This window comes from Peromyscus maniculatus, chromosome 19, assembly GCF_049852395.1.
Source record: "Peromyscus maniculatus bairdii isolate BWxNUB_F1_BW_parent chromosome 19, HU_Pman_BW_mat_3.1, whole genome shotgun sequence".
Lineage (NCBI taxonomy): Eukaryota > Metazoa > Chordata > Mammalia > Rodentia > Cricetidae > Peromyscus > Peromyscus maniculatus.
Genome location: NC_134870.1, coordinates 3998083 through 4017905, shown reverse-complemented (window position 1 = coordinate 4017905; position 19823 = coordinate 3998083).

Below are 19823 nucleotides of genomic sequence, written 5' to 3'. Positions count from 1 at the left end.
AAATGAAGAAACCTGTAATAAAGGAAGAAATCAGTCCTGAAAGCACTGAACATTGCAGTTATTAGACCAAAGAGACAAGGACACCATAGTTCTTGTTATGTCTGTGTTCTATTCTTGGAGAAACTATGTAAAACTATAAAGATTAATTTAAAGGCTCAAAACTCACAGAAGAGAAAGCTAGAATGCCTTAACTGGAAGATCAGATACTGATCTTAATGGAGGATCAGATATCACAGGGGAAATTATTAATGAAATGCAGAGATAAAAGGTTTTTTATTGAAAATTAGGAGAGCAGCACTAGACTGCAGGATAGGTTGGGTCTCAGAGGAGTCCCTGAGGAAAGAGAGGGAGAAGAGGAAACATGCTTGAAAAATTCATGGCCAAAACTTCCAAGAGTTGTTGAAAGCTGTAAATCAGGAAGCTCAGTAACCCCAGACCCAAGAAACAGAAAGAAGACAAGACAAGGCTGGGAGACGGAGCCATCAGCGCAGGGCTGCCTTGCAAGTGTGAGGACCCATGTTTTAAAAAGTGAGACAAGGTGGAACTGAGACAGGCAGACCACTGGGCTCACCAGCCAGCCAGGTAGCCTTGAGGAGCTCCAGGCCAGTAAGAGACACTGTTTCCACACTAAGGTTAGTGCCTCTGGGGAATGACATCTGAGGTCAACCTGTGCTCTCCACACACACAATACCCTCATGCCTATGAGCACACATACACATATGAACGTGCACTTACACATACTCACAAGAATAAACTGCATGAGGACCATCATATAAAAATGGGGAACAAAACACACAACACAAACACAACAGTGCTAACACTAAGTGTGGAGTAGCCGCCCTGAGTCCCAGAACTGAGGAGGAAAAGGCAGGAAGGTCAACGGGGAACGTAAGGTGATCTTCTGCTACACAGAAAGTTTGAGATCAGCCAGAGTTACATTAAAAGTTGTCTCAAAACAAAACAGAAAATATGTTTTAAAAAAAAAAAGAAGAAAAAAGAAAATCTAAAGAGTAGGTGGTGGTAGGACACAAAACATAAAAATATAAAGACGTGGATGCCTCCAGGTTGCTTGTTGGAAGCAACATATCAGGAATCCATGAGTAGTTGCCACATCTTTCAAGGGCTAAAGAGGAAAAGAAACAGGCAAGTAGTCTGCATTTAGTAAAATAAAACATTAATGTATTGTATAAAAATTTCACTTAAAAAATACCTTTCATAATCAAGCCAAAATAGGACTGGAAATGGCTAAGGCCTTGCCTTGTAAGCAAGAGGACCAGAGTTCAGACCCCCGAAGCTTCCTCCTTCAAATTCTTTGCTCAGGTATTTTCTCACAGCAATGATACATGATTAACAGAAACAGATGTGTATTATTTCTAACATAGTTGCATAAACTTCAAACCAACTGATGGGCTAGATCATCTGCTCCATGCACCTCGCCAAGAGCCTGATTGTGAAAAGATTTGATTGTATCATAGAAGACATCATTCCTTTCTCTGTATTTGTCCAAGATGGCACCTGCCATTGGGAATGGGTCTACACCCTCTCAGGAAGGGTCTCCACTCTCAGGAAGGGTCTCCACTCTCAGGAAGGGTCTACACCCTCTCAGGAAGGGTCTACACCCTCTCAGGAAGGGTCTACACCCTCTCAGGAAGGGTCTACACTCTCTCAGGAAGGGTCTACACTCTCTCAGGAAGGGTCTACACTCTCTCAGGAAGGGTCTACACTCTCAGGAAGGGTCTACACCCTCTCAGGAAGGGTCTGCACCCTCTCAGGAAGGGTCTCCACTCTCAGGAAGGGTCTCCACTCTCTCAGGAAGGGTCTACACCCTCTCAGGAAGGGTCTCCACTCTCTCAGGAAGGGTCTACACCCTCTCATGAAGGATCTACACCCTCTCAGGAAGGGTCTGCACCCTCTCAGGAAGGGTCTGCACCCTCTCAGGAAGGGTCTCCACTCTCTCAGGAAGGGTCTGCACTCTCAGGAAGGGTCTCCACTCTCTCAGGAAGGGTCTCCACTCTCTCAGGAAGGGTCTCCACTCTCTCAGGAAGGGTCTGCACCCTCTCAGGAAGGGTCTACACCCTCTCAGGAAGGGTCTACACCCTCTCAGGAAGGGTCTGCTCTCTCAGGAAGGGTCTCCACTCTCAGGAAGGGTCTGCACTCTCTCAGGAAGGGTCTCCACTCTCAGGAAGGGTCTGCACTCTCTCAGGAAGGGTCTCCACTCTCAGGAAGGGTCTGCACTCTCTCAGGAAGGGTCTCTACTCTCTCACCTTGCTACTGGCACACAGTGACTTAACCAAAGGGATCTATAGAAAGAATGGCTTGGGTGCCAATGGCAACTGGAGACGGATTCATGGAACTGAAACATCCAGTGAGATGGGGACAGTTCCTGAGTGGGTGTGACAAAGGGGAAGTCTAGTATGAGGGTGCCTTAAGAGAAGCCACTACAAGAGTGACATTCTCTCAGTTTAGACTCCAGTTGCCTCTTGAAATGCAAGATGGTGTTTTCCAGAACCTCTTCCTTTGGAGAAGCAAGAGGGAAGTCTTACAGCAGCCAACTCAACAAATACACCCTTGCTGCCAAGTGTGGTCTAGAGCCTCAGACAGATGAGCGAGTTGGGGGAAGCTCTGGCTGAAGCTCCAGGGAACAGCACTCAGGCAACTTTGGTTTTGGGTCACACTTCCTGAAGCTGTTATTCAAGACCTGAGTTGGAATCAAGACCTGGAAACCCAAATCCACTGGAGGTGAAAACACTGATGTAGAGTAGGCTGAATGAATATTAGATGCCATGACCATGGTGGTAAGATTAGGGAAGGGATTGAGATAAAACAGTAGAAGTCCATCCTCTGCAGGCCCCATCTGTCCAAACCTGGCATGTAAAAATAGCTCTTCACTCTGTTCCTGTGGGTAGGAAGCCACACAGAGATAGAGAGATGGCTGGGACATTTAGATAATGAAATAAGAAAAACAGCTTTGTGGGGCCACATTCCCGATAGTGAAAATCAGTCAGAAATCCCCTGAGTGGCCGCAGGAAACATGTGGCACACTCTGTCAGTGCACACACTCACCACGGTCCATTCAGCTGTGGTTAACACCTGTGACTGAGGAAACAAATACAACTGCATTCTAGTTTATTTCTCAGTCACAAGAAAAGGAAGGAAAGAGGAGAGAGGGAGGGAGGGAGGGAGGGAAGGAGGGAGGGAGGGAGGGAGGGAGAAACTAGTACCCTCACCAGCATGCCTTCTGAGCACTGATGGTGGGCACTACATCTTGGGGATCTTGCTTGCATTAACCAGAGAGAGCCTGGAGTGACTCAGCAGAGCTACCTGCTGACTTAACTAACAACTGACAAGACAGGGACAAGCAGCACCTAGAGAGAGCAGCTCAACTTATCCCACCCACACTGCATACACCCATTTCTCGGTGGAATGATAGGCATCATGAAATGCATTTGCTCATTTTAGATCATTCCATTTTAACTTTTCCACACATACTCATTCTTTTCCCTAGTCTCTCCTTCTCTTCTATGGGCCAATAAAATCTACTCTCTCTCCTCTCACAACCCGTTTTGTATGTTTTGTATCATGTCATAAAAGGCAAGTATGTGCACATCTGCCATCCAGTCAAACCCCGTCCTTTGAGCAAGAAAGATTCTTCGGTCACATAAAAGAGCAAATAAGAAAGAGAAATTAGTGCTTAACATCAACAAATGGGCTGGTCCAACAAATTTTAATGTTCTGCTTGAGATAAGAGAGCCTGGGGGAGGGGGGGAATCCAGAGCTGGGCTGCAAAGTCACTTTCAAAAGGAAAATGTTATTTGTAAGGGGGAAAAATATTCAAAGACATCCAGTCCAAACAGGAACACTCCATGGCATCTTCCTCCAGGAGGAAAATAAGGGTGGCTATGGAAAAGACGGTGGCACTGTCCTGGCTGGCTTCCCATTGTTGAGATAAAGCAGGGACCCAAACCACTGGGGGCTAGGACAGAGTTCCAGCTCACAGACACGCCACCAAGAGAAGCCAGCGACCTGGCAGCAGAAACTGAAGCAGAGATGGCCTGGAGAGCACTGCTACTGACTTGCCCTCTGGCTAGGTAAGTTTGCTTTCCAATGCAACCCGGATCCACCTGCCCCGGTGCGACACTGTCCACGGGCCTGAGCCCTCCCACATCCATCATTGATTGAGAATACGTCCCACAGCTAGGCTGAGGGAGGCAATTTCTTAAGTGAGATTTCGTCCTCCAAAGTGACTCTTGTCTGTGTCAAGCACTGAAAATGGGCCTTGCAATCAAAGTAGACATCGAGACAGCATGCCCACAGGAAGGGATGGGATGGACTGTTTGTCACCCCAGCTGGCTTGAAGTCTGAGTGAGTTGTGTGTGATGGCTGTGGATTCTCACAGCAGAAGCACGGGTATGTAATTACAGCAGATGTAAAGTTACCCAACCTATGGAATCTGTAAATGAAGAAGACACTGTTGAGGTTTTTCAGCAACCTTACCACCAAAGCTGAGTGCTAACCATCCTTTTCCTGCTGTGTGTAACTTGTGGATATTGAGCAGGGGGGTTGGGGCACACATCACACATGCCACAGTAGGGATGGTGAAGGTCAAAAGACAAGTTTTGGAAGTTGGTTCTCTCCTTCCACCTTGTTGAGGGTCTCTCTTATTTCTGTTTGATACTTCAGGCTAGCTTGACTTCAAGATTATGGGTGAATGGGGAAATGCAAATTAAAACTACTCTGAGATTTTATCTAAATCCAATTAGAATGGCCAAGATCAATAAAACAAATGACAGCTCACACTGCCTAGGATGTGGGGAAAGGGAGAACATTTATTCATTGCTGATGGGAATGAAAACATATACAAAAATCAGTGTGAAGTTTCCTGAAAAAGCTAAAAATTAATCTACCACAAGATCCAGCTATACCACTCTTGGTCATATACCCAAAGGATTCTAAATTCTTCTACAGAAAGACTTACTCACCCATGGTCATTGCTACTCTATTCATAATAGCTGGGAATTGGAAAAAGCCTAGATGTTTATCAACTGATGAACAGATAATGAAAATGAACTACACTTACACAATAAAATATTATTCAACTGTTAAGAAAAGGGGAATTTGCAGGTAAATGAATGGAGCTAGAAACAATCACCCCAAGTGAGTAATGCAGACCCACAAAGGAAAATATTGTGTATTTTCTCTTATATGTAAATCTTAGCTTTTAAGTTTCAGATTTGTGTGCCACAACCAAAATAACCATAGATGTTAAATGCCTAGGAAGGGATCAGGGGTGGGGAAAGGACCTCTCAAGGAAGTGAAATCGAATACAGTGTTGTGGAGAGATAAAGGGGAACTAGAATAGGAGGATTAATTAAGGAGGAGGATGGAAGGTCGAGGCAAAGCAGGAAATATGGAGGGAACAACACAAAAGACCTTTTGAAAAGTCATATGGGAACCTGCTACTGTAGAAGCTTCCTAAGATACATACATCTATGAAAGATCAAAATGGAGTCGCCATACAATCGGAGAACAATATCCAAACTGGACATCTTACACCACCATTTAAAACTCCAGTGCCAGGAATGGGTTACATTTTATTGAGCCTTGGGCGAAGGGAATCTCCAAACACCACAGGCTATTGCCAAGGCTATTGGTTACTCTCCACAACCTGATGATAAGGCCCCATTGCTGGAGACAACAAACACTTCATCAAATCCTACTGACCAGCACTCATGATACTGGAAGGGATTCTGCATGCTGCCAGAGGAGAAAAGGAAACATCAGCATCTCCCAGCTACAAACCCTGAAGCCTACAATAGTGACCTGCATTCAAGGCATACTGAGGTAGTGGTGGCACAATGTTATGGGAGCAAACAACCACTTTTGGTTGTTGTTGAGGACCACTCCATGACACTGCTGAAGCAACCCAAAACTTCTGACTAGATAGCTGGGCCTAGGGGAAAACCTATCACCATTATTTAGATAAAGAGACATAGCAATAAAATAACTGCTGGTGACATATTGCTATACCCATCAATCAACGCTTCCCTCAACCCATATCAGAGAAGCTTCTTCTTGTAGTAGATGGGAACTAACACAGACACCCACAGCTGGACAATGTAAAGAGAGGGAGAGAGTTTGAAACACTCAGTCCTAAATGTGATATTTCATCAAAGTCCTCCTTTCCAGATTCAGGGATTTATGTGGAAGAAGAGGCAAAAAGACTATAATAGCCAGAGGTGATGGACCACTCGAAGGAACAGTGTCTCTCAGACACGACAGGACTGACACACATGTGAACTCACACGGGCAGTGACAGCGTTTACAAACCCGCGCACATTCAAACTAGACAAAATCCTAGCACTGAGAAGGTGAAGTGGACACCAAGCCCCACCCTTAACCAAGAAATATCTGTGATGGCCTGCTGGAAAAGGGAAAATCAGTTTTCTGCAGTGGGGTGAGTGTATGGACCTCCCTCCAGGGCAGACCCCACGGCCAGGAGTAGTTGATCAATGCGAAAGGACTCCATGGGTTGCTGGGTTTTTGTTGTTGTTGTTGTTGTCTTGTTTTTTGGTGTGTGTGTGTGTGTGTGTGTGTGTGTGTGTGTGTGTGCGTGCATATGTGCTTTTTGTTCTGTTTTGGGGTATTTTTTGTCTTACTGATTTTCCTTCTTTGTCTGCTTTGGTTTTCATTTTTTGCTTTTTGCTGTTTTTCCTTTTAGGGATTTTTTTCTTTGTTGTTTTTAAGAGAGAGGAAGAGCAAGAACAGGAAATTGGGTGGGTAGGGAGGTGGGGAGGATTTGGTTGATTTGGGGGAGAGGAAAGAATATAATCAAAATACATTTAGGGGAAATTTTTTTGGGGTTTTTTTTTTTTTTTTTTTTTGAGGCAGGGTTTTTCTGTGTAGCCCTAGCTATCCTGTAACTCACTCTGTAGACCAGGCTGCCTCAAACTCAGAGATCTGCCTCCCAAGTGCTGGGATTAAAGGCTTGTACCACCTCCTGACTTTATGAGAAAACTCCAATAAAGATTTTTTTAAGATTCTGGGTTCTGTCTCTGCCTCCCATCTTCCCGTTGGAGTGGTTGGAGGACAGATATGAATGATTCTGGCTTTTCACATGGTGGGCATGGAACTCAGGTAATCAGGCTGGCACAGCCAGTGCTTTGCCTGCTGAGCCATACCCAGGCCCTTTGGATCTATTTTAAACAGTACTGAAGTCTTCCAATGTGGAATAAACAAATAGGCTTTGTGAGACACGTTTCATGAGAAAACACTAATGCACTGTTTTCCACAAATTCTCTGTTAATTTGATTATAAGAGACATTAGATCCTGAAACAATAGAGATAAGGCTACTGTCTCTTGTGGAGCCTGTGCCTTCATGAGAAAAAGATTTTAGGGACTGGAGAGTCAGCTCAACTGTTAAGAGCATTTGTTGCCCTTGGAGAGGTACTGAGTTCAGTTACAGTACCTATCAGGTGGATCACAAACACTGTAACTCCAACTCCAGGAGATCTAATGCCCACTTCTGGCCTCCATGGGCACCCATATGCATATGTATATACATATATATGTCTATATATGTAAACTTTTTGTTTTTGTTTTTTTTGAGACAGGGTTTCTTTGTGTAGCTTTGGAGCCTTTCCTGGAACTCACTCTGTAGCCCAGGCTGGCCTCGAACTCACAGAGACCTACCTGGCTCTGCCTCCCGAGTGCTGGAATTAAAGGTGTGCACCACCACAACCTGGTTGACTTTTACTGTTTTTAAACAATAAATAAACTCGTTTTTAAAGAAAAGTTTACTTGGATGGACAAAAGCATGATATGTAACTTCATCTGATTTTCTTTTTAGATTTATTTTTATTTATGTGTGCGAATGCTTTCGCCTGCATGTGTGTTTGTGCACACTGTGTCCCTGCTGCCTGTGGATGCCAGAGGAGGCATCAGATCCCCAGGAACTAGAGTAACAGATGATTGTGAGCCACCTTGTGGGTGCTGGGAACCAAGCCCAGATCCACAGCAAGAGCAGCCAGTGCTTTTAACCACCGAGCCGTCCCTTCAGCCCTACATCTGATTTTTATTTCCTATGCACTAAAGTACTACCTGACACTACCCATGTACTACAGAAATCATAAGTGAGTGTAATACTGTAGAAACTGATAAAGCATACCATACTTATGGGGTCGTTTGGTCAAATAGATTCCTAGAGTGGTAAAGTTCCTGCACCGCAATCCCCCCATGGAAGAGACGGATCTTCAAGAAGACTTGGTGCAGAACATGAGTGTGCTCGATCACTCAAGGGTACAGGGAACTACAAGCCCCACAGACAAAAGAACACAAAGCTCACCCCAAGTCTACAACTGCTTTGTGCTAGTTTGTGCTAGTATCATTGGAGACATACCAACTTGTTTCAGTTACTACGAGATTAGGTACATGTTGGATTTCTCGGTGGGTATGTGGGGCTGTAAGGCAGGCAACTGCTGTCATGATCAAGCTGCCATGGTCACTCAGATTTGGTTCATAAATGAACTAGCTCTTATCCCCTTTGAAGCAAAAGCTGTGTTGTGTGTCAATGGACCATAGATTAAAATTGGCGAAGGCAGCAGACACCTACAGCAGAGACCAGGCACAAGATTTCAATGTTCATCTCTGGTGAGGGCATGTGCCCAGGCCTTTAATCCTCCCAGCAATGCCAATGTGGGGGTCACCCACTCAGCTAGACTAGCTGGCCAGCAACCTCCAGGACCCTACTGTCTCCACCTGTGTTCTGTCTGTTTTATGCAGGTAAATCGAGCTCAGTTTCTCATACTCAGGTGGAAAACACTATACTGAGCTGTCTCGAAAGCCCAGTCAGTGTCCTAGGTGACTGGGCGTCAACCTATAGCGTCCACATGGCTGAGAAGAGTTCATCTTCAGTCTTCAGCCTCTACAGAGCTCAAATTATCATCCGAGCATCCAGGACCCCACTATAAATCTCATTGCCAACAGAGGTTAAAGGGAACCAAGCAAACTATTCCAAGAGTTTAAAGGGTATCTCCTAGGTTCTGGCCAAGGGCTAAGATTGCCTTTGAAAGAGGTGGAGTCTGGGCAACCTGGGCCTGATGTACTCATTTGCTGCTTGTTTACCTTTCTCAGTCTCCAAAGCTGCAGAGTGTAGAGATGGACGCAGTAAACAGCCGCTGCATGTCTGGACTGAGCAGACTGGAGTGTGCTGGGCCCTGCCACATGAAGGACCGTGCTTCCCACGCTGTCCAGTGGCTCCTTCCCGTCTCCCTTCCCTACCCAGTGGTCTGAAAACTCTGTGCTAGGTTGAGGGCCACAAGACAGAGGCAGCAGGGCCAGTACTGACTGCTTTATGAAAACCTAGTGTAGTTAAACAACAGAGAAGGCCCAGCAGCTGTAGTTTTATAAGCTAAGACTTCAATTCTGGAGCTGAAGTTATTTGGGAAACCAAGGAGGCTCAGAGGAACGGAGATACAAGTTCAAACTGAAAGAAAGAATAAAAGAGAGCACGTGAGCCGGCTCGGCGGGTACAGGTGCTTGTCACCAAGGCTGGCAGCCCGCATTTGACCCCTTCTATTAAAAATCGTTATCCACAAGAATGCAGAGGAGCGTGCACTGTCCACAGAGCAAACACCTGATCAGTGCCTGGGTGGAGCTCACAGGGACCCTGTAGATCTTATCTATGGCGACTTCAGGCGTGTGAACCTTATCTTACAGGACAGACAAAGTCATGGTGTTTATCAGACTCCCTTTCCTTCCCCCTTCACACTAAAGTCTTCTTTAGAGGCCGGAATTAAGAAATTATATGAACCAACTGCTGCCACTGTCTCTTAAATAATAAGGCATTGAAAGCTGCCTGAGCATGAGCACTGGCTGGATTTTTAGAGGAACTTCATGGCTGTGAACACATCCTGGTGCCTCCTGTCATGAATGAATATTGAAAGATGAAAAGAGGAAGCTGAGCAGATCGGCTCATGGATTCCATCCATATCACTTCACGGCTAAAAATAAAATAAGATCATAGGCTGCAGATCATTAGCTCAGTGCTGAAGGAAAATGCTTTCTTACCTAGCACACAGGAGGCCTGGGTTTGGGTCTTAGGGCAGTTGTGGGGGAATCATTAGTAACAATTTGCATGCTCAGAGTGGAAAAATTATAACATCAATCCAACTTCCAACTTTAAGTCATATGTGTATGGTTATCTCACACACACACACACACACACACACACACACACACACACACACACACGTCTCATACATGATTTATTGTTGTTAGAAGAGACAGGGTCTCACCATGTAGCTCTGACTGGTCTGAACTCACTACATAGACTAGGTTGGTATCAAACTCAGAGATCCACCTGCCTCTGCCTCCCAAGTACTGGGATTAAAGGCATGCGCCACCATGCCTGGCTCATCCACCTCTGAAACATTGTTCATGTCCTTTTGAAACAGAAACTCTCATTGGTTTGTAACTTACCAAGTGCACACCACCATGCTCAATATTTTAAAACTTTTTTAAAAATTATACTATAATTGCATCATTTTACCCCTTCCTTTCCTCCCTCTGATCCCTCCCATGTACCATACCCTTCTCCCTCTCAAAAGCATGGTCGTCGTGTGTGTGTGTGTGTGTGTGTGTGTGTGTGTGTGTGTGTGTGTATGATAAATTACAAATTTATAAATACAACTAAGTTATAAATACAACCTGCTCACTTCTTTAGTGTCACCAGTGTGTATATGCACTCGGGGCTGATCATTTGGTATTGGATAACCAATCTGGGATTCATCTCCTGGGGGAGACTATTTCACCCACTCCCAGCATTCCTTAGCTGCCTGTAGTGCGTTGTGTATGGGTGGGGCTCCGTGAGCTTCCCCCCTCCAATGCTGGCGTGTCTTTTGGTGTTTATACTTCTTAAGGTCTTGTTTAGGCTGCCACGTTGTTCAGGCATTATGGTTGAAGCTTCCCTGTCATTTCTAGGAGGCCCAATCCACAGCAGATTTCCTGGTCCTCCGGCTCATGCGATCCTTCAACTACCTTTCTGAAATATTCCCTGAGCCTTAGGTGCAGGAATTGGGTTGTAGTTGTATCAGTCAGGGCTGGGCACCTCCTTGTTCTCTGCGTTTTGACCAATTGTTGTTTCCATCTGTTGCAAAGGGAAGTTTCTTTGATGAGTGGTGGGAACTACACTTACCTGTAGCTGGGAATACGGATATTTAGAACATAGTTAGGAATCACGCTGGTTTAATAAAATGATACCAGCACGTTCTCCTCTAAGATCTTTGACCTCACTAGCCTTGGGCAGCTGTCTAGGTTTCCACTCCCAGGCATAATTCTCCTTTGTTGATCAGATCTCAAGTCCAATCAGAGGGCTGCTGGTCCCCACGAGTATGTGTGTGTGCTGCTCCTGCAGCCTTGGGTTTATGTGCCACGCTGTCATCATTTGGCTCACAGACATCACAGCTAAGGGGGACTGTCGGTTTCTCCCCTTCCTTGGAAGCTTACACAGCATCTCCTGGTAAATCCAAGCTAGTTGTCAGGAAGGAGGTGTGCAAGTCAGACCCCGCTCAAGTCTACCAGGTCTTGTGTCTCAAGTTCACGGAGTCTTCAGCAGTAGGGGACTCACCTTCAACCTCTGGGAAACCACCAAAGGCAACAGCAACAGCCTATCTTGTTTTGGGGGGGCTCGTGGACTCCCTTGACCAACAGCTCAAGAGGGAGATTCTCATGCCTTGGATTGAGTTGTTTGTCTGTTTGTGCCCAGCATTTTTCACATGGGTTATATGTTCTGACCTCTTGCTTGTACAGCTAGCACACTACTCTCTTAACTACCTCCCAGCCCATGTGTGATTTCTAGCCATACAGCCTCTATATATCTATCTATCAGAATTTTGAAACAAGTTGTTGAAATGTAAAGAGATCAAGTTAATGGAGGCTGTCTTGTTAATATTCTGGTCCAGCCCCTTGGCGCCACCCTATGCCCTGACGTAGAAACCCATTCTTAAGGGAAAACTCCGCCCCTTCCTCTCTCTTTTAACTCTTCTGCTTTCCTTCCACAAGGTGTGCACCTCTCAAATCTCCCCACCCCACCCCACCCCACCCCACCCCACCCCACCCCATCTCCCTCTTTCTGTCTTTCTGCCTCTTCGTCTCTCTATTATAATAAACCATTTCCATGGGGATGCAGCGTCTGGGCTGTGTATCTCCACCCGCCGCACCGCCGCACCGCCGCCCCGCCGCCCCGCCGCCCCGCCGCCCCGCCGCCCCGCCGCCCCGCCGCCCCGCCGCCCCGCCGCACCGCCGCACCGCCGCCCCGCCGCACCGCCGCCCCGCCGCACCGCCGCACCGCCGCACCGCCGCACCGCCGCACTGCCGCCATGCCCACATGGATTGGGCCGCCCACCAGCCAGCCTGCTGCTGCATCTGGGGGTCCCGCTACATACAATTCCTAACATGTCTGTTGTCACAATCATGTATTGTTAAATTAAAATTTTCTAGTTGTATTCATTAGCAGCTTCCTCACAAATATCAAATCTGTGATCTACCTAATATATTACTTGACTTATTAAATTTTTTCACATTAATTTTTTGTAGATTGGATTATAATTGTTAATGTCCAGAAAGCACAATATTAACACTTTCATAGGCAAACATGAAAAGGATTACATGTGATGCAGGAAGCTGACCTTGGACCCAGAACGACTTCATTTTTGTAAACTGGTGTCTACTTACTGTATCACAAATACACATGCACATATTTGCCTTTGATTTCTAAAAACAACCAGAGCAACTACTAAAATGATTTTTTTTAACAAAATTGTCACTGGAATGTGAATTTAATCATGCTTGCTTATATATGAAATCACAGAACTGAGTATTTATTTAAAGTGAACTTGTAGATATTTTGGTGTATATGTGTGTGTACATGTATGTGTATATGTTTATGTATGCATACGGAAGCCAGAGGTTGATGTAGAGTGTCATTTTCAATCTCTCTCCACTTTATTTGGGGGTCAGAGTCTCTCACTAAACCTGGAGCTCACAGGTTGGCTGGACTGACTGACTCGCAAACTCAGGGACCTTCCTGTCTCTACCTCCTCAGCACTGTGATTCCAGGCATGTCTCATGCTGGGCTTGCTTTTTTTTTACCTGGGTGATATGGACTGAACTCAGGTCCACATGATTACATGGTAACATTTGACTGACTGAGCTATTATTGCCCCAGTCCCTGAGCTTGTGACATACTTCATGAAGAAACTGAAAAAAAAAAAAAAAAACAGTATTTCAGATAGGTATAATTTATCTATGCAAGCCAATCTATTTTGGTGATAGATTTATAACTTAATTGAAATACATTTTAAAGAATGTTACCTACAGCTGGGCAGTGGTGGTGCACGCCTTTAATCCCAGCACTCAGGAGGCAGAGGCAGGTGAATCTCTGTGAGTTCGAGGCCAGCCTGGGCTACAGAGTGAGTTCCAGGAAAGGTGCCAAAACTACACAAAGAAACCCTGTCTCGAAAAAAAAGGAAGGAAGGAAGGAAGGAAGGAAGGAAGGAAGGAAGGAAGGAAGGAAGGAAGGAAGGAAGGAAGGAAGGAAGGAAGGAAGGAAAGAATGTCACCTACAAATAATTATTATGAAAACATGACACAAGAAGATTCAGGTGAATCTTCCACTTTATCTTGAGGTTATCACATATCATAATGCTTATCTGGTCCTTTCCTCCTCTTCCTCCTTCTCTTCCCTCTCCTTTCTTCCCTTCTCCCTCTTCTTCTTTTCAAGGAAGTTTCTATGGACTCTATCCTCTACAGATTTTTATCCTGGTGTCTGGCTTTTCCGTTGCCCAACATAATGCAGCTGAGTTGTCATAACTAGCATTCTAGCAGGCTCACAACACTCAGCAGGCAGCTAGAGCAAAGCTATCACCAGGTAAACGAGACTGAGCAACAGCACTGATGTGCAGAGGTGTGAGTGGAAGAAGAAATGGCTTCCCAACTAGAAAACCAGCTTAGACTCCAATAGCACTGTTGGCTACCCAAGTGCCACTGGCACCTGCTGTGGAATAATCACTCAAATGGGTTTAATAAACGCTGATTGGCCAGTAGCCAGGCAGGAAGTACAGGTGGGATGACCAAACTAAGGATGATGAGAAGGAGAAAGGCAGAGTCGGAGAGTTGCTGGAAAACACAGAGAAGCAAAGGGAAAGTGCCATACTGAGAAGAGGTACCAAGCCATGTGGCTAAACATAGATAAGAATTATGGGTTAACTAAAATGAAAGAGCTAGTTAGTAATAAGCCCTGAGCTATCAGCCAAACATTTATAATTAATATAAGCCTCTGTGTGGTAATTTGGAAATCATCTGCCAGGTATTTGGGAACAGGCAGTGGGACAGGAAACATCTGTTTACAGCACCTCCTCTCTTTCCTTTTGTATTTACACCCAATTTACCAAATCTGTTCTATTTTACCACCTAAATACACACTCACTCCCTCCATCTCCACTCTCAACAGCTCAGCTCAGGGCTGGAGCTAGAGTTCAGGGACAAGTCATGTGTTCAGGATGTTCAAGGCCCTGGGTTTGATGCCCAGTGTGTTAGTACCTCACACATTCTCAAGAGTGCACACATGGGGGGCACTCATTTCAGTTCATCCACCACTTGGCTTTTCTCTTCCCATCCTTTGTACCAAGATTAAATTGATTGAAGACCCATCTGACTCACTTCATAGCCAATAACTAAAATAAAAACATCATCTATTGCACTCTATTGCAAGGAAATGATACCAACCAATGACACCCCACACATTACATCATTTCAATCTTCCACAAATCCCAGGAGAAAAGATAACTCACTCCATTTTACAGGTAAGGAAAACTAGACTGAGAGGAGTTTAATAGCTTGTTCAAGGTATGGAAGCTACATTTAAATCCAGCTCTCATTTCAAAATCTACCTCTTGATGACCATATATCCGTCATTCATCTCTTGCTTCTATACAATATACAGCTCTCTGTATAGACTCAGACCCTAAAGTCCTCTATCCATACTGTGCTTTCTGGCCTCTCTCTCTCTCCTTTTTTCCTCGTGGTCTACACCAGGGGTTGGCAAACTGCAGCCCACAGACCATAGGTTTGGCCGAGGAACTAAGAACATTTTTTCACATTTCTATTATTGAAAGAATTCCAGAGAATAGTTTTATGACATACGAAATGAAAGTTTCCATTTCTATGCAGTCCTACCAGAATACTGGACTCAGTTGCTTCTTATTCCTATGGCTAACTTCACACCACAACAAAGCCACAAATATTTAATATCTAAGATGTACAGGAAAAAAAGTTTGTCTGTACTCCTTGAAAGACATGGGGTCTCCTCCACTATTTTTCTAATTATAGGAATGCAAAGCCCATTCCCTGGACTGAAGAGGTTTAGGGTAGAGGATGAGGTGAGAAGTTCTGGGAGGAACCACAGGTACTGAGGAAGCCTTGTCCCAGGTTTCTTTGGGACCCAACAATGCCAAGATGACAGTTGAAAGCTTTATCAATAATAGCCATTCAGTTCCTTTATAAGTTTTCAAGTCTCAGTAGAGATCTAAGATAACTCCCTTAAGCTTCCAACACTAGTAGGAAGCATTCACAGGATTCGTACTTAAGAGTCAGAGTAGTATCTATCACCCTGCACAAAACTCAAGTCCAGGTGGATCAAAGACCTCAACATAAGACCAGAACGCTGGGCCTGAGAGAAGAGAAAGTGGGAAACAGTCTTGAACACACTGGCACAGGAGACAACTTCCTGAACAGAACACCAACGGTGTAGGCACTAAGATCAAAAATTAATAAACAGGACCTCATGAAACTGAAAAGTCTCTATAAGGCAAAGGACACTGTAAATAGGCAAAACAGCAGCCTACAGAATGGGAAAAGATCTTTACCAACCCCACTTCTGACAGAGGGCTGATCTCCACAATAGACAAAGAACTCAAGAAACTAGACATCAATAAACCAAATAATCCAAATAAAAATGGGATACAGCTCTAAATAGAGAATTCTCAACAGAGGAATCTTACTTAAAGGAATGTTCAACATCCTTATCCACCTTGGAAATGCAAATCAAAATGACTCTGAGATTCCATCTTACACCTGCCAGAATGGCTAAGATCAAACACAAGTGACAGCTCATGCTGGAGGGGATGTGGAGAAAGGGGAACACACCTCCATTGCTGGTGGGAGCGCAAACTTGTACAGCCACTTTGGAAGTCAGCGTGGTGGTTTTGCAGAAAACAGGGAACTAATCTACCTCAAGACCCAGCTATACCATTCCTGAACTTATGTTTGAAGGACACTCCATCCTACCACAAGGGTACTTCCTCTACTATGTTCATATCAGCTTTATTCATAAGAGCCAAAACCTAAAAACAACCTAGATGCTCATCAAAGAACAAATGGATAAAGAACATGTGGTACATTTACACAATGGAGAATTACTCAACTGTTACAAACAATGACATTATGAAATCTGCAGGCAAATGGATGGAACTAGAAAAGATCATCCAGAGTGAGGTAACCCAGGCCCAGAAAGACAAGCATGATATGGACTCACTTATAAATGGTCATTAGCTATAAAGTCTACTATCCATAGACCCAGAGAAGCTAAGTAACAAGGAGGGCTGAAGGGGAAATGCATAAATCTCACTGGGGGTGGGGGGGGGGAGAACAGACATGGAGGGTGGATGGGGAAAGGGGTCTGGATTGGGGGGTGGGGTGGGAATGGGAACAGGAGGGATCAGGTGGGGAGGATGGAGGGTACTTGGAGAGACAACTGGAATCAGGGGGCATCTCCGGGATGAACTGGAAACTTAGTGCAGTGGAAACTCCCAGGAATCTTTGAAGGTGACCCTGCCTAAGACTCCTAGCAATGGAGGATACAGAGCCTGAACTGGTCATCTCCTGTAACCAGGCAAGATTTCCAGTGGAGGGACTGGGACACCAGCTCAGCCACAAAACCTTCAACCTTCAATTTGTCCTGCCTACAAGATGTGCTGGGATAAAGGTGATACAGAAATTGTGGGAGTGGCCAACCAATGACTGTCCAGCTTGAGAGCCAGGCCATGAGAGGGAACTCACCTCTGCCACTGCCTGGAGGGCCAGGACCCAGAGGCTGGACAGCCCAAAAATCTAGGGTAGAACCAAACATGACTGGAGAAATAAAGGTCAATAAGTGATTCCTAATGATACTCTGCTATAGATTGGTGCCTGGCCCAACTGTCACCAGCGAGGCTTCACCCAGCAATGGAAAAAGATGCACACTCACAGGCAAACTCTGCAGATTTTGGGGAATCCTGCAGAAGAGGGAAAGGAAGGACTGTAGGAGCCTGAGGGGTCAGGGACACCACAAGAAAACCCACAGAATCAACTCACCTGGGCTTATAGGGGCGCAGAGACTCAACGGACAACCAGAGAGCTTGCAGGGGACTGACCCAGGCCCTCTGCATATGTGTGACAGTTGTGTAGCTCTGTCCTCTTGTGGGTCTCCTAACAGTGGGAGCAGGGACTGTCTCTGACTCTGATGCCTTCCTTTGGGACCCATTCCTCCTAGGAGAGGAGGTGCCTAGCGTTACTGAAACTTGATATGCCATGGCTGGCTGATATCCATGGGAGGCCTACCCTTTTTCTGAAGAGAAATGGAGGAGTAGATGGGGGGAACTGGGGGGGGGGTTGGGGGAGCTGAGGGGCATTGAGAGGAGAGGAAACTGCAGTTAATAGAAACAAATAAAAATAAACAGTCAAATGACAGGGTCTACTTCATGTTCACTGTGCCAGAATGCCTTCCCAGGGAGCCAAAGAACATGGAAACTTCATGTCTAATTAGGGATCTAGGTACCCTTGGAATCCTCAGAAACAGCCTACATCAAACACAAAATCCGATTGAATGGAATTCTTTCATATCCTAAGCATCACTGAACACAGTTTATTTAACCCTCATAATAACATAGACAGAGAACTATATCCCATATTTTTATAAATTATAAAATGGTACTTGGATAATTCACAGATTTATTACACTATGCCAGTAGAGATTTATAGATTACCTCCCTAGAGATGAAAAACTATAACCTTAATTTCTCCATATCTGGAGAATATGGTGGAGAAGCCCCCACCATCCACTCCTAATTAAATCATTTCAAAATGACTCAGTCTCTTCAGTGACAAAAATGTGGTCACCAAAGGTCAGCATGGAAATACAAACTAAAACCAGAAAGTGATGTCATCACACCATGCAATGAAAATGAAGCTGTACCACATGAAGACATGAGGTAACTAGAATCCATGGACTGCAGGCAGGAGCAGAAGTCGCTGTAACTAGAAAACTGCTTGCCACCTAAATCAACATGCTGGCACTTGGCTTATCGTTTTAGAACCTTGGGAGTCAGCTGACGTCTCACTAACGGTCTGAACCTGGGACGGAATGAGAAGGACTGGCAGACATCCCACGTTAGCACTGCACTCAAGGCCAGCACACCACTGGGCACTGTGTGTCAGAGCTCTGCACATACATGTCCTGTGACCTGGCGAACCCACGCCTAGCAAATGTCCTAGAGAAATGCCTATGTAAGAGGCTGGGGAGATGGCTAGTGGTTTGCCAAGCCTGATGACCTGAGTTTAATCCCCAGGACCCACACAGTCAAAGGAAAGTGTCAGCTCCTGAGAACTGTCCTGACCTCTACACATACACGCACGTGTGTGTGTACACACACACACACACACAGTAAAAATATAATTAAAACATTTTAGAAATGGCTACATACATTCACTAAAAGCCACATGTAAGAAACGTTCCTATGGGCCGGAGAGATGGCTCAGAGGTTAAGAGCACCAAATGCTCTTCCAGAGGTCCTGAGTTCAATTCCCAGCACCCACATGGTGGCTCACAACCATCTGTAATGAGATCTGACACCCTCTTCTGTATACATAATAAATAAATAAATCTTAAAAAAGAAAGAAAGAAATGTTCCTAACAGCACTAACTGTAATATCTTCAACCTGGAAACTCAAATATTTATAAACAGAATCAATTGTCATGTTCTTTCAACAGAATAGCACGTAGTGAGAAGAAAGAAACACTGCTACACACAATGACCTGGATGAGTCTTCCAATGCAACTCTGGAATGAGGAGTCAAACAGAAGGCTCTGTGCCGTTCCATGCACAGAATCTAGGTGAAAAGAGACCAAACTCATCTCCGGTGTGAGAACTAAGGGAAGTGGTACGGGAAGCACAGGTCCCTTCATTCCACCCCAGTGTTGGCTACAGTGTTCACCATGTGAAAACTGGCCAACAAAATGCATCAAGAAAGGAAAAAGAGAGCTTTGATTTCACCTTAAACAACTAGGATGAGGAGGAAATCATGAGACTGTCTAACCTGAAAGCTGAGCGGAAGAAACTCTTTAGTGACTGGGGATATGGCTTGGTCAGTCAAGGACTCGCCACACAAGCAAGAAGACTGAGTCTGGATCTGCAGCACTCACGTCAAACCTTAGTGTGGGGTTGCGGGGGGGGGGGGGGGGAGGTCTGAACCAGGATAAGGCCAGGAGCTCACTCACCAGCAAACGAGCCCCACTGATGAGCTCCAGGTTCAGTGAGACATTGTCTGAAACGTTGACTTCTGATACATGCATACACAAATAAACACTTTTTTAAATAAATAAATGGCCTTGAGGTTAAGTAGTTTTTAGACATCACACACACACAAATGATGTACAAAAAGAGGAAATGACGGAGAGTATACACCGCGGTACAGGGCTTGCCTAGCACGTACAAAGCCCTGGGTTCTAGGC